The sequence below is a fragment of the Palaemon carinicauda genome, chromosome 40 (assembly GCF_036898095.1).
Source record: "Palaemon carinicauda isolate YSFRI2023 chromosome 40, ASM3689809v2, whole genome shotgun sequence".
NCBI lineage: Eukaryota > Metazoa > Arthropoda > Malacostraca > Decapoda > Palaemonidae > Palaemon > Palaemon carinicauda.
The window spans coordinates 27323880-27339933 of record NC_090764.1 but is presented as its reverse complement, the minus strand read 5'-3'; the positions used below and the strand labels follow the sequence as shown (position 1 = coordinate 27339933).

Genomic DNA, 16054 nt, shown 5'->3' with positions numbered 1-16054 from the left:
ATCCACGGCGGGGACCTTCGGATGGAATCTCTCGGTCACCGCATCGCGCCGCTTCAACACCGAGTTGGCCCACAGGGTGGTGACCTGGTGTGCCAAAAACTCGATGGAGCGGGTGCCCGAGAGTAAGAAGGTCTCCAGGGCCTTCCTATTGGTCTCCTTAGACAAGTCTTCGGAGCGCAGTAGGATGCCCAGAGTTCCTAGCCAAAAATCCAGCCATGATCCAGCTCAGGATCTCTGCCGCCGAGAACGACACCTGCCGGGCAGAGAGCTTCTCAAGGGGAACTCCCTTCGCCAGCTCCTCCACGTAGTGATGGAGAGGAAGAGCGAGACTGGACTCACCCACGATCTCAAAATACCTCCTCTGCTGAAGACGAGGAGGAGGGACGAGTTTGTTTCCGGCAGAGGAACGACTGGAGGAGGCAAGAATCGCGAGCTGGGCGTTGGCCCTGGCTCTGGCACTCTTCAGACCCCGAGAACAGGGCAGAGCCGCACTGGACTTAGGGGCCTTCCGAACGTCGAACACTTCGTCCAAGATAGTGTCCTTGCCTTCACGGGGGGCGATCACGGGGTCCATAAGCCCGTTGAGTTGCCTCATCAGGCTCAGGACCTGCCAGAAGGCATGTTCAGATTCCTGCTGATCTCCTCCTTGCGGGCTGGCAGCTAAGTCTCCTGTCCCCGGGAATCTCTTCCTGGGGTGAAGCGTGGACATTCCCCTGAGGAGCCGCTGGTTCCTGGCGAATCCTCGAAGAAGATTTCGGGATGGTCTTGGAGTCCTTGGATTCCCTCCTGGGAGGGATACAGGATCCCAACAAAGAGGTTCGAAGAGCCCCTTCCGCACGAGACGATTCTCCTCCATGAAGAGAAGGCTCCCCCCTTGGTGCCGAGGGGAAGACTACCGCTTCACTGGACTCACCCGAGGACGGAAAAGCCTCGTCCACAGGAGAAGGAGAAAACGCTCGAGCAGGAGAAGGGGCCTTCCCGACAGACCTCTTGGGAACCAACTTCGCCCTGGGGGAAGTCACCATGAAGTCCACTCCTCTCTTTCTCTTCAGCGTAGGAGAGGCAGCCGTTGGTTTGTTGCCCTGATCGGCGAGTGCTGGTTTTATTACCCTCACTAACGCCCGCATCAGAGGACCAAACTCAGTCTGTTGTTCCACGGACACAGAGTCCGAAATCCTCGCTGGAGGGAAAGGGATCGGGCGATCCTTCGGAGTGGACACCACTGGACCTGCCTGAAAAGAAGGGGGGGAAGAAAGACGCACTAACCTCTCTGCAGTGTCTTCCCTGTCCTGCACAACAGTCCTGCGTTTAGATGGAGGCAATCCAGAGCGCTGTCTAGGAACATGCGTTCCTGCTGCTATCACTGGCTGCGAAACTCGCCGCAAACGATGGTCGCGCGAAGGCGAGCGGTCGCGCAGGTGCGCAGGCGAGTGGGCGCGAGGGCGAGCCGGCGAACGAATGCGTTGGCGCGATGGCGAGGGAACGCGTTGCCGCGTGGGCGAGTGAGAACGCTCCGAAGATCGCTGGCGACGTAGGTCAGGAGACCTGTAGCGCGAGGGAGAGCGATTGCAAGCAGGCGATCGGTGGTGCACTGGCGAACGCTGGCGCGCAGGCGAGCGATGGCGCGTTGTCGCATGGTGACGTGTTGGCGAGCGATAGCGCGTAGGACGCGTAGGTGAATAATCGCGCGAGGGCGAGCTAGCAGAGGGCGAACCATGTCCTTCCAGAGTCTCTGGCCGACGACGCGTAGGCTGTAAGTCACGCGGGCGGTCCAGAGATCGCCCATGATCAGGTGATCGCTGACGCGTAGGAGAACGCTGACGAGCAGGCGATTGTAGGATCGTCTGTGAACGCTGGCGAGCAGGTGATCGCTGGCGAGCAAAAGGGCGACGCGTTAAATCCTGTGAAGGAACAGGTGGCGCGGCGCGTTCACGAACAGGAACAGGAGGAGCGTAGGCGCGTGGGCGAACTTGTGCTTTAGAAACACGCGCAGGAGAACGCGGGCGATGTTGAGCAGAAACAAGCTGAGGATCGCGTGAGAGCTCAGGAGACTGATGGCGCGCAGGGTGCCCAACAGGGACTGCAGGATATTCAGAGACCACAGGGGAGCGCTGGCGAGCAAGAGGGCGATGATCCTCAGAAGAGCGCTGACGAACGGGAGAGCGCTGACAATCAGAAGAGCGCTGACGAGCAGGAGAGCGCCTCTGCGCTAACACTGCAGAAGGGCAAGCAGGGGAACGCTGGCGCGCTGAGCGCTCTTCAGGAACCACAGGATGGAGGATGTCATCAGGAGAGCGCAGGCGAGAAGGAGGGCGAACAGGAGAGCGCTGACGAGCAGGAGAGCGCCTGTGCGCTAACGCTGCACGTGAAAGGGAAGAATCCCTTTGCCCCGAAGGGACCGTTGCCCATCGGGTGACGAGGTCCCCAGAAGGTAAAGTTCTAGCAGGAGTAGGAGACCGGTCCCCAGAGAGGTCTAAAGCAGCTGGAGCTGTAGGCTGAATACGACGAGGAGAGTCCCCTTCGGAAGAAGATGATCCTAAAAGGCGCCTCTTAACACCCTTATAAGGGGATGGGAGGCCCTTGCGACGCAGCGGACGGTGAGCCTTACGGCGAAGGCGGCCACGGGGGAGATCATCAGGACCATCAGTCCTCCGAAGGGGAGTCTCAGTCAAGGCACTCCCCTTAGAGGGAAGCTGGACAGCAAACGAGCCCGTAGGACTCCCTTCCCCCTTCGAAGGATGTACGGAAGGGGGAGGAGAGCCGTTAGCACCAACATCCTCAACTGCGCCTGCGGAGGATTGCCCCGCCCCGTCGGAGGCCTCTGCCACCACGACGTCGACGATAGACAGAGGGTCTACTTCTGCTACCACCGGCGACTGCTTAACGGCGGCGCCCAACGAGACAAGGTCAATCAGGGCAACCCTGGAGGGCAAGCCCTCAAGCCCCAGGGAAGCCCAAATCTGTAAAAGATCATCATTAGACAGTGAATTATCAATAACCTCCCCCGGAGGAGGAGGGGGAACCGCCCCACTATGGGAGGCAACGCCCTCTCCCCCCACCCAAGGTCGGGAAACAGAACTAGGGCCTGCGCTACCACTCGGCCGACTCTCCTTAGGAGCCGAACGAGGGGGAGCTTCGGAGGAGGTTTGGGCGACGAAAGAAGAGTCCCGAGAACCTTCCTCCTTCAAGGCAACCCCAGAAGGAGAACGGTCTCTCTTGGACTTCTTCTTACGCCGGCGGCCAAACCTCTCCCACTGGAAGGCAGACCACTCCCTGCACTCACTACACATGTTTTCCTGGTCACACCATCGGCCTCGACACTGCGGGCAAAGGGTGTGAGGATCCGTATCCGTGGCCAACATAAAGGTACCACAAGGGCGGCCGGCAATACCAGGGCACGTACGCATAGCAATAAACAAAGGTAGTCAACTTCAAACACACACAAAAGCTGTAGAGAAAAATCAAAAAAGAGATTAAAGGCTGTCAACGAGGACGATGGACAGACACGTCTGTTCATCGCCAGAGCCAAAAGTGAAGTGAAGCAAATCACCGGTGTGGGGGGGGGAGGGGTAGTAAGCTACTCTTCCCCTACCCCCCGCTAACTAGCGCGGGGGTAATTAACCCTCGTTAAAAACTATTGGCTGGTCATTTCAGCTACGCTAAAAGGTAAACCCAATGTAAATAGCGTGGTTTGTATTTCGGTTACGGAACAAATTACAAATTCCTAAACAAACTTCCAAACGATAAACAGTCCATAAGTATAGAAGAAAACAGTAATATTTATGGCAATAACAATGGTATTTTACTTGTCATGCGATTGCTTAAGAAGTGCAAAGTCCTGATATACAGTCTGAAAGGGCATTTTATTTTCAACTTGGAAATGAAAAGAAGGCTGCTGTTGAAGTCGCACAGTATCAATATTGCGTCAACAATAAGCTCATATTAATCCACTTACCTCACACTAGTTCTCAGAGCACATACTACAGTACACAATAAATTCCTGCTGAAATACGAGCTTCTGAAAAAAACAGAGTAATGTATAGGAGACCTTCCTTTGGACAATAGCTGTAATCAAAATTAAATCAGGAAAAAAAAAGTAAATTTATGAAATTTTCCTTAAAATATATCAAGATCTCTGAAAGCTGCTCATATTCTAACGAGATAGGATTATTCTAATTATATGATATTTATATAGTGGTCTTACCTGGATTCTTACCTTAATCAATTATGCTATTACTAAAAAATTTTGTGATAAGAGGGGACAAACCTCTATGAATGGAAAATATTTTTCAGGATCTTCCCTTTGGCTCAAGTAACATCTATTTCTTGTCAATTATCTGAAAAATAAATTTGATAAGAATTAGCGGAGAAGAAACATTATCACAGTATGGCTTAGCCTAGGACATTTAATTTGGATTGGATTCATGAATTTGGAGCCTGTGCCAAGTCCTTGTGACCCAGATATTTCATTTAAAACAAAGGCACTGCTTTGGGAAAACTTCACAGTAGCAGTTTGAAGAAAAAAGATTGGCAGTGAGATGGAAAAAAAGTAGAAAACTAAAATATGGGTGCAGCAAGGAGCTGCCAAGGGCAATTAGCATAGAAGGTTGTAATGCATAGGAAGTAACATTTGTCCATGTGTTTGGTTGATTTACTGTACTTACTATAGGATATACTTTCTTGATAGGTCACATTTATTATTTTATCATATAGCCAGTCCGAATTACTATACTATTCTCCAAGAATCTTTCATGCTAAGCTGCTTGCAGAGAGAAAGAGAAAGAGAGCGGCACGTATCTTGTGCTCAAGATATACATTCAAACACCATGTTTCCTTTGCAGCAAACTGCTTCAAATCTATATTTAAGAATTCATGAATACACTTGTATTTATTTGTTGGTCATACATTACACAAAATAATAGAATTGGAATGATTTTCAGGTAGGTTATGAATATAAATTATGAATAAAATGCATTACAAGTACACTAAGACCACATATCATTTATTGTCTCATTTGTAATCTTTGCGGCCAACTGATAATTCTGTCACACAATTTTTGGATTTAGAAGCAATAATTACCTACTCTTTCAATAAAACAAATACGGGAAAAATGGAAGTTATAATGCTTACAGTTGATAAGGCCTACTGAAGAAAAACCCCCACATTAGATATAAATGCATAGTGCATACATCTCAAACCTGACAAATATTCATAACCCCCTTCAAGTTTATTCAAATACAGTATAGTAATGTATAGGCATTGCTTTGAGGGTGTACTTGTGTAAAGCAGCATCAAATAGCTTGGTATGCTTACTTAGTTCTATAAGGTGTGAATTTCGTGCTCTTAACCAAGGCAGTAAATAAAATATATATCAGAATCAAACGTGCCACAAAGGTATTAAGATACAAACTTTGAAATAAAATACCTATACATTATATTTATAAGTAAAAATTAGAGTTGGCTCTAGAAATAACAAATGGAACGCAAGATTTTTCTACCGGGGATTATAAAGTTATCTAACATAAATGACATAACACTAAGAGCAAGATAGTACAGTATAGAAGTGGCCTTAATCAAATCTATTGTGCTTTAGTCAGTAACCCACACTTCAATAAAATATGCATCAAATTGTAAAACAGACTTGGGTACAGTACTTGGTTCACACTCATACAACACTTTCAGGACTGACTTACTAGAAGTGTGAGCATAACTAATGAAGGATTATCCGACAAAGATTGCTTTTTCCTAGTGACAATTTTATTATCACAGGCGTCTACTCGTAGCTTTTATCGAAGCTTCTGTTTTCCTGTTATTGGTAGATACCACACAAGATTGGGTATGAACACGTCTTGATAGGTTTTTCTTTGCACTCTATTTAATGATTGCCCGTTACTGTGACTACAAAAAAGTTTTCAAAGCAACACCAGTTATTAAAAGCACAAATTTTTTTGCTGCTTAATACATTGTAGAAGTACACTCATCAAAATCTGCACAATAGACAATAATGAACAAAAAGTAAACAGCAAATCTACATCAAAATCTGCACAACAGATGACGATAAACAAAAAGTTAACAGCAAATAGACGTCAAAATCTCCCCAATAGACAATAACGAATAAGTAAATAGCAAAATGCCGTCTTAATGAACACTACGTTATAAAACGTAAAACACCAAATCTTAACAGAAACTGCTAAAGGAAAAAAATAGAAAATACTACATGCTCTTATACAATCACGATAACTACATTAAATCTTGAGGTAAAATTTACATTTGTTTCCTAAACTTAATATAAACTAAGTTATAAAGACCTATTCCTAAATATATAAAACTGGGATGAAAAACTTGAATTAAATGGTTATCATCTGTAAAAGATGCTAAATTTCTATTTATAGGTGTGCATTTAATCCATACAACATTGAGCACACATATCTTTTCTTTGGATAATGCTTATGAATGGCTGCATGTAACATAGAAACTCTGGATGGTTTTATCTTAATGCTCTCCAGCTGTACAGTATATGAAAAAGCATCAAAATAAAACTGTAAAGAAACAGAATGAATAAAAGTTAAACTTTGTACTTTCCTTAACCTACTTTTTTCAAAAAGGTAAAACTAGTTCACACTAAATTGTCAAAAAATTTTGCTCCTTGCTGCTAATTGCAGCATTATAATTACTACTGTATAAGGAATGTTTCCCCAATAATAACAATGTTTATCATAAATTTTTCCCTTTCCCAATATCTGGAAAATGAGGATTATAGTATGTACTTGCATCTTTCCTAGATATTACAGTCTAATTGGAACTCTGGAAAATGAGGATTATAGTATGTACTTGCACCTTTCCTAGCAATATTACAAAGTCTAATTGGAACAACACTACACACCAGAACCAAATCACCCAATAAAGTATAACACCCATTAAGCTGTGTGAATTATAAATTACTTACCAAAACAATTAATAAAAATACGAAAATTTCATTCAAAGGACCCAGTATAAACGCTTGTAATGTTGTGTACAATGCAGTCAATAGAATTTTGCTCAATATAATCACAAGCTGCACTAAATTGCTGTCCAAACAGTTTGAAGTCCCTTGCAGGTCAAGTCCTAAAACTATGCTAGAACAAGCTTAACAAAAGAATGAAAAATTGATTAAATTGAGATACTACTGCTAGAGAATTATAGTCCTTTGACTGCCCAGACAGTACTATTTAGAATTCCCCTCTCTGGTTACAGCTCATTTTTCCTTTGCCTACACATATACCGAATAGTTAGGCCTATTCTTTTCACATTCCCATCTGTCATACACCTAACAACAATGAGATTAGCAACCAATTCTTCTTCACTCAAGAGATTAACTACTGCACCATAATTGTTCAGTAGTCGCTTTCCACTTAAGGGTAGAAGAGACCCTTTAGCTAAGGTAAGTAGCTTTTCTAAGACACTCCATAATCATACCATTGTTCTGTAGTCTTGGGTAGTTCCATAGCCTCTGTACCATGTCTTCCACTGTCTTTGAGTAGAGTTCTCTTACTTGAGGGTACTCCCAGGCACACTTTTATTTCTTTTCCTCTTTCTAGTTTTTTAATCTATATATGAAAGATCTAATTTAATACTGTTACTGTTCTTAAAATATGTTATTTTGAGTGTTCATTATTTCTCTTGTAGTTAATTTCCTTATTTCCTTCCTTCACTGGGCTATATTTCCTTGTTGGAGCCCTTAGACTTATAGCATCTTGCATTTCCATCTAGGAATGTAGGTTATCTTGTAATAATAAGAATACTAAAAGTACAGTATGATATTTGGACCACCTGCCCACTGAAGTTGAAATACTTTTTAAAATTTACTGTACAATTTCCAAAAACTAACTAATGAATAAATATGCATGTTCACAAATATTCCTAATTTCAAAAAAACAAAATTACTTATATTTTTAAATGTAATTTCTTGCATGAAAGCCATAATAAATGTAATCAAAATCTTTTACCCAACATCTCGGTAGGAGATTTGAGAATGGGCCTTACTTTCTCCTGCTACATAAGCATTAATCAGGAGCAGTCTACCAGAATGTGCTCAATTGACAGGAACCTATGACAATGAGCACACTATTGCACATCTATCACTTAAATTACTATTCGGTATACTAACGAGTGAAGCAGGTATGTCTGATCTTCAATCAAGTTATAAAATAAACTTCAACCTTTCAGTTACTATAAAAAGTTATACCAGAAGCAAATATTATCCCCCATTCTTTTACATTAATTTATTATTGGAAAGAATTTTCCTAATATATAAAAACTAATAAGACTTTCCCATCAGAGTGGGAACACTTTAATCAATAATCCTTTCACAGGTTTTTAAGCTTTCTCATCTGCTACCATATTACCATCCAAGAGTGAACCCAACAAATTTCAAAATTTATTGAGAATCCAATTCACTCTTTAGGTCATACTGTACATGTATATAAAATAAATTTTCCCTTGTTTAATCAAAACAAATTCATGGTTTAAAGACTGTTCATGAGTGCTAGGGGCAGGGGATGGGTCTCTTTACTGTTGCTCAACATTGTGAAGACCAAACATATACACACATGATCTGTACCCAAACCACTCTCCACTCAAGTTAGGACCAGTCCATGACTACTGAAGACTCAGCAGGTGGACTTATGGGCCAACAAATGCACATCCTCTAGTTCACACAGTCAGTAGGGATCTATTCACTTTTGAAAACTAACAAGCAACAAGCTTAGCTCAAGGCTTGGACCAACAGACCAAATTTCCGATGTTACCAAAGGCTGCCACATCCCTGGTAACAGTAACATATAATTCATCCTTGTAAATTACAGCACATCCAAACAGTTGTCATATTCAAGGAATTTAGTGACCATTTTATGTGGGAAAGATTTTGGGAAAGGGGAAATGTCAGATATAATCCAGAGTGGAATATTAAGATGGTTAACTTTTGGTTTTTTTATTATCAATACTGTACCATCAAAAGCAGAGGCTCTAATTGCACTGGTAATACCCTGAGACCCATATTATGTGAACACCAAACTACAGTATTTTCTACTGGTTTCAAATGCAGAATATGTTTGACGGCAGATTCAACGCGAGACTAGAAGTGAATCTTACGAGCTCAATCAGAACTTCTTCCCAATCAAGACCATTAACAACTTTTGAAATATTTAAAAGATGCGTAATCTTTCAAAAATGACAAATTCGTAGATAATTTGTATTTTTCCTAACTATACAAACCTTAGCTATTTAATAGGGGTTATTACTTTCGGCGTAGCTGAAATGACGAGCCATTAACATTTTAACGAGGGTTTGCTACCCCACAGCTAGTTAGCGGGGAGTAGGGAGGGTAGCTTGCTACCCACCGCCCCACACATTTGTGCTTGAGCTCACTTTGCTTAGAGGTAGGACTTCAAGGGGGATAGGGCTGGCGGGCAAGTTTGATTAAATAGCTAAGGTTTGTATAGTTAGGAAAAATACAAATTATCTACGAATTTGTCATTTGTTCCGTAACTGACATACAAACCACGCTATTTAATAGGGGAGACTCACCCATTAGGAAGGGTGGAAAGTCCCTGCCAGTACTGGCTTTTGGCTTTGGCCGGGACTCCGTATCTGAGTGTGTCAGTACTCAACAATAAGGAGTCCCTGCACCTCGCTAGACCCTTGCTACGCAAGGGACGCGGCCTACGTAAGCTGTGTGTGAAGGTATGAAGTGTGACTCGTCCTAGGAAGTTAACCTGTAGTCCTTTAGATGGAAACTTGAGGCTAGGACTCTCCCAATATCACCTCGTCAGGGTATGGGGACGTGACAGTATTAGCTTAATACTAGGAACACAAGGAAACATGGTTTACCTGCAGTGGTTTGAGATCAGCTGTGCAGAGAACCCAGGATGCTGCTTTCCCCAAGAGAGGGGAGGATGAAGAAAAGAATAAGGCCAGACATATCTTTTCATTCATGCAGACTAAGACCGGGTAACAATACCCTCACCCTTCTGCTACTTGTCCATTAAGGAGCCTGAGGTTTTAAACCAGCTGTTGTGCAGCCACCACAGGGCCGATAGAAAAGGTATCGAGCCTCCTGTGGGTCACGTCTTGCAGGTAGTGGGCTGTGAAGGTTGTCTGATGCTTCCACACCCCAGCTCGGAGCACCTGCATCACTGAGAAATTTTTCTTGAAGGCCAGGGACGTAGCTACGCCCCTGACGTCATGTGCTCTAGGGCGACGTGACGGAGGAGGGTCTGGATTCAGGGACAGATGGATCACCTCACGAATCCATGCCGAGATGGTCTTCTTGGCGACCCTCATCTTAGTTCTCCCAGTGCTCACAAACAATGCCTGCACCTGGGGACGTACTGTGGAGGATTTATTTTTGCTGTTGAGACTGTTGGTTTAAATGAGATTGTTTGTTTACATTTTTTAGTTAGGTTACGACAGTGGTGAATGTTTCGGAGCGAATGCTTTTTTTTATTTGACTGCAGCTTGTGACAGTTCGTTTGTGAATGCTGGATTATATTTTATATCATTTTTCGACCAGCGAGAAAGTGTTTATATATTTCAAAAGTAAGTACAGTTTTGTTTATCTTTGCTTGTAGTGATTGTGAATGATAGGAACAATTTATTATTTATCTTTGATTATAGTGTGATAGTTCAGTTAGTTAGGAGTGTTTGTAAGTGTTTTTCTTTTTTATTTTGGCAGGCCGTGATTCCTCCTTTGGAGAGATTAAATTGATTTTGAATGACGATCTTTAGTTGCTGACCCGGCCTGTAATCGATTATACTTAGACTGCTCTTGTGGATTGACCGACTGTAGATGATCTGGATTGTGTTCAAGAACCGGATTTGATTGTGCTTTTGTATTTCTATTGATGATGATGATGATGATGATAACGCGCACAACCCAAACCAACTAATACATATGTGTATTAATATTTAATAGTGATCCGGTTGCTGCAGAGTTGTGGTTTTGGGCTTTTAATGACTGTTTGCCCTTGTGTGGACAAAGTGGTCAACACATAAACAAATATTGGTGGTGGTGTGACGTTTAATTTTAAGTTTTGTTAGGGTTTAAATTTGGTTTATTTGAATTATGTTACATTTTTTGTATGTTTTGTGAGTTTTTAAGCGTTATTTATTTTGAGAGTTTATTTGAATGGTGGTATGATTAACGCCTGTTTTGTGTTAAGTGTATGATTATTGATAAGTGTGTTTTTTTTTGGTTTATGTTGAGCGTTTTAGTCTGTAAGGAAATATAGTTATTAGGATATGTTTTGTTTATTTCGTCCTTTTTGTCTAAGAGTCTGGTTGTAGATTACGTAAGGGGAAAGTTTGTTTTGTGGAGACCATTGTCAGTAAGTGTGATTCAGGGTGTGGGGGTTGTCCTTGCAACATCCCGCCACATTATTTTGGCGCCCGAACAGGGACAACCGAGGTGGGATTGAAGCTGGACTCTTAGACGAAGGACTGATAGGATAAGATATTAGATATAAGGTTGATGAAAAATGGAGGAGCAGTTGAGGGTTTTGAAGGAGGAATTGCGGCTGAGTAAGGAGCGTGAGGAGAAATTGTTGCAAGAGAATACCTGGTTAAGGTGTGAGAATGAGGATATGCATAGGAAACTGAGGGAAATTCAGGGAACTGTAGAGAGAGTGGAAGAGGGTGTTGAGATGAGGATGCGAGAGAATGAAGAACGGACGGAGAAACGAATGGAAGATATGATGGGACAAGTAATGGGGATGATGAAAACTATAATGGGTGAAGGTGCAGTCGGAGGAGTGTCCTCAGTTTTGGGTAATGGGTTGATAGTGGATGAGAAGGCTAAGGTTAGTGATAATGGGAAAGGAAGTGATAGTGATAGTAATAGTAATAGTGATAGTGAGATTGAAGATAAGGGAATTAGGCATAGTAAGGATGAACAGAAAGGTGAGAGGAAAGATGAAAGGAAAGGTAAAAGTGATGTGAAGAAAGAGAAGAAAAAGTATCAGGCTGATAGCAAGGACGATCGTGAATGGGTGAAAGTGGTAAGTAAGAAAAAGGGTAAGAAGGGAATGGTTAAGGATAGGAATTTAAGTGTGGAAGTGGATTCATTATATTCAAATGAGGAAGAAGGTAACAAGGGAGTAGACAGTGATGATAGCAGTGAGAATGAACGTGATGTGTGTAAGACTGTGTTTATGAGAGAGGTACCTCGGTGTGAAAGGTTCAATGAGCATAGCAGTAGGGATGTATATGATTTTTTCAAGGAGTATGAGAGGTATTGTCAGGATAAGTATGGTGATAGTAAAAGAGTTTGGGCTAGGGAGTTAGGAGAATATTTGACTGGGTATTTGTTGACGATGTATGGAGTGATAATGAGTGTAGGTGACGTTGATTATGAAAGTGTGAAAAAGAGAATAATTGAGCAGGTAAAACGTATGAAAGGGAGTGTTAGGTATAAGCGTAAGAATGATTTTGATGAGGCAAGGATGAATGCAGGAGAAGCTATATCAATGTACGTATGTAGGTTGGAAACGTTAGCTAGGAAGAAGTATGGGGATGAAGGCATAAATGAGAATAAGGAGTTAATGAGGAAGTTTTTGGCAACAGTACCTGAGAATGTGTGTGAATTTATTAATTTGAAACGCAAAGAGAAAATGAGGTGGACGCAAGAGAGATTGACGTGGGATGATATACTAGAGATAGTTGAGGATTATGAGTTAGATAGGTGCATGAAAGAAAGTAAATCTGTGAGTGTAAGAACTGGAATGGAAGAAAGTGTAATAGAATTTGGTAGTTATAAGGATGCAATTTTGATAGGACCAATGAGGGTAGCTGATAATGTAGTAGATAGGAGTGTTAGGGCGAGTAATGTGGGAATACCTGTAAGGACAAATGAAGGATTTAGGCAGGGTAATTGGCGCAATAGGGATAGGAGTGTGAGTGCACATCGAGGTATGTCAGATAGCCGTGTCCGGGATGAAAAGTGTTATAGGTGTGGGAAAGTAGGTCATAAGAAAAATGAATGTAGATGGGCTCTAGGTGCTTGTTTTGGATGTGGTGAGGTAGGGCATAGAATTAGCGAGTGCAAAAAAGAGAAAGGGGTAAAATGTTATCGGTGTGGTATAACTGGGCACATAGCGAGTGGATGTCGTAGTAATCATATGAATGTAATTTGTGGTAATTGTGGTAAGGATGGTCATTATGCTAGAATGTGCAAGGAGCCACGGGGTAAGTGTACTGAATGTGGTGCAGATGGGCATGTAGCTAGGGTATGTAGGAAGAAGGGAGTAAATCAGCCAGGATGTTCGGGAAACTAGAGTGTAAGAGGGTTCAGCTGGGTGAGTCCTCCTGTGTGTGTGGAAGGAATAGGATCAATGTTTGTGAGAATGATATGAATAATTGGTTGGAAATGAGCAAGTATGAACCGAGTATGCATGAGAAATTAGGGCTGGAAAATAAACAATTAGTGTTAGTTGAATATAGGAAAAAGAGGCGTTTGAAAGTTTTAAGAGAGGAGAAAGTGCAAGGGAAATTTATAGGTATAGGTAAGAATACGAATAAGTATGACAAGGGTGTAAATGTACAAGTGAGTGTGGAAGATAAATGTATTAATACAGATGAAACGTGGCTGAGTATGAATGATACTTATAGTGTGTGTGGCTTTTCGTTAGATGATGTAAAAGAAAAAATGAATAGCGCAAGAATGAGAGACAGGAGAATGATAAGTAGCATGAATGAATCTTTTGCTAAAGTTGAGAATGTTTTTGATGAAATGGATGAACTGTTTACAGAAATGAGTGTAATTATAGGGCCAGACGAGAACGAGGTAGATGGGATTGTACATGATATATTAGATGATAGGGATTTAGATAAGAATAGTGTTAATGTAGCGAATGATTGTGATAAGGAAGAAACGAATGAGAGAGTGTATGGAGGCCCAGTTACTCGGAGTAGAGGTCCCGTTCTCGATTGCGACTGGGTAATGAAAAAAATATTGTAAGTTTTGTGTGAGTAGGATTTGGCAAAGTAAGGGGGGAGGAATGTGGAGGATTTATTTTTGCTGTATTTTAATTTTTGTTTTTTGCCAAATCCTGAGAGAGAGAGAGAGAGAGAGAGAGAGAGAGAGAGAGAGAGAGAGAGAGAGAGAGAGAGAGAGAGAGAGAGAAAGTAGTTAGTGTAACGATCGTTTGTGGTGAGAAAGACTGTTGGTTTAAATGAGATTGTTTGTTTACATTTTTGTTAGGTTACGACAGTGGTGAATGTTTCGGAGCGAATGCTTTTTTTTATTTGACTGCAGCTTGTGACAGTTCGTTTGTGAATGCTGGATTATATTTTATATCATTTTTCGACCAGCGAGAAAGTGTTTATATATTTCAAAAGTAAGTACAGTTTTGTTTATCTTTGCTTGTAGTGATTGTGAATGATAGGAACAATTTATTATTTATCTTTGATTATAGTGCGATAGTTCAGTTAGTTAGGAGTGTTTGTAGTTCAGTTAGTTATGAGTGTTTGTAAGTGTTTTTCTTTTTTATTTTGGCAGGGCGTGATTCCTCCTTTGGAGAGATTAAATTGATTTTGAATGACGATCTTTAGTTGCTGACCCGGCCTGTAATCGATTATACTTAGACTGCTCTTGTGGATTGACCGACTGTAGATGACCTGGATTGTGTTCAAGAACCGGATTTGATTGTGCTTTTGTATTTCGATTGATGATGATGATGATAACGCGCACAACCCAAACCAACTAATACATATGTGTATTAATATTTAATAGTGATCCGGTTGCTGCAGAGTTGTGGTTTTGGGCTTTTAATGACTGTTTGCCCTTGTGTGGACAAAGTGGTCCACACATAAACAAATATTGGTGGTGGTGTGACGTTTAATTTTAAGTTTTGTTAGGGTTTAAATTTGGTTTATTTGAATTATGTTACGTTTTTTGTATGTTTTGTAAGTTTTTAAGCGTTATTTATTTTGAGAGTTTATTTGAATGGTGGTATGATTAACGCCTGTTTTGTGTTAAGTGTATGATTATTGATAAGTGTGTTTTTTTTTGGTTTATGTTGAGCGTTTTAGTCTGTAAGGAAATATAGTTATTAGGATATGTTTTGTTTATTTCGTCCTTTTTGTCTAAGAGTCTGGTTGTAGATTACGTAAGGGGAAAGTTTGTTTTGTGGAGACCATTCTCAGTAAGTGTGATTCAGGGTGTGGGGGTTGTCCTTGCAACATCCCGCCACAGTACTGCAGCCGTTCTTTTGAGATATAGCCTCAGACTCCTTACTGGACACAGTAGGAGATGGTCTGGGTCATCTGTTACAGAACGAAGACTCGAAATCTGGAAGGAGTCAAACCGAGGGTCCGGCACCCCCGGATTCTGAGTCTTAGCAATAAACTCGGGGACGAATTGGAACGTTACCTCCCCCCATCCCCTTGAATGGGCGATGTCATATGAGAGACCATGAAGTTCAACGTCTCGCTTGGACGAGGCCAAAGCTAGTAGGAACACCGTCTTCCAAGTTAGGTGGCGATCTGAAGCCTGGCGTAATGGTTCGTAGGGAGGTCTCTTAAGAGACCTGAGAACTCGAACCACGTTCCATGGAGGAGGTCTCACTTCCGACTGAGGGCAGGTAAGTTCATAACTTCGTATGAGTAGGGAAAGTTCCAGCGAGGAAGAAATGTCCACTCCTTTGAGCCTGAAGGCTAGACTTAAGGCTGAGCGATAGCCTTTCACCGCCGAGACTGAAAGGCGCATCTCTTCCTGCAAATACACGAAGAACTCCGCTATTGCTGGAATAGTGGCATCGAGTGGAGAGATACCCCTTCCATGACACCAACCACAGAAGACTTTCCACTTTGCCTGGTAGACAGATGCGGATGACTTTCGCAGATGTCCAGACATCCTAACCGCAACTTGTTGCGAAAATCCTCTCTCAGCGAGGAGATGCTGGATAGTCTCCAGGCGTCAAGTCGTAGCGAAGCTACGGCTTTGTGGAAGATGTTGGCATGTGGTTGTCTGAGTAGCTCGTGTCGCGGAGGAAGTTCTCTCGGAAGTTCCGTTAGGAGTTGC

At 42.4% G+C, this 16054-nt stretch overlaps 1 long non-coding RNA gene across 1 annotated transcript in view; it reads right to left on the bottom strand.

The window, feature by feature from the left end:
- The window catches only part of LOC137631603 (uncharacterized), a 63756-nt gene that overhangs the window by 12926 nt on the left and 34776 nt on the right, over positions 1 to 16054 (bottom strand). The window contains exon 2 of the long non-coding RNA XR_011041919.1: positions 4268 to 4337. This is a non-coding gene — a long non-coding RNA (uncharacterized lncRNA). The remainder of the gene's footprint in view (positions 1 to 4267; positions 4338 to 16054) is intronic.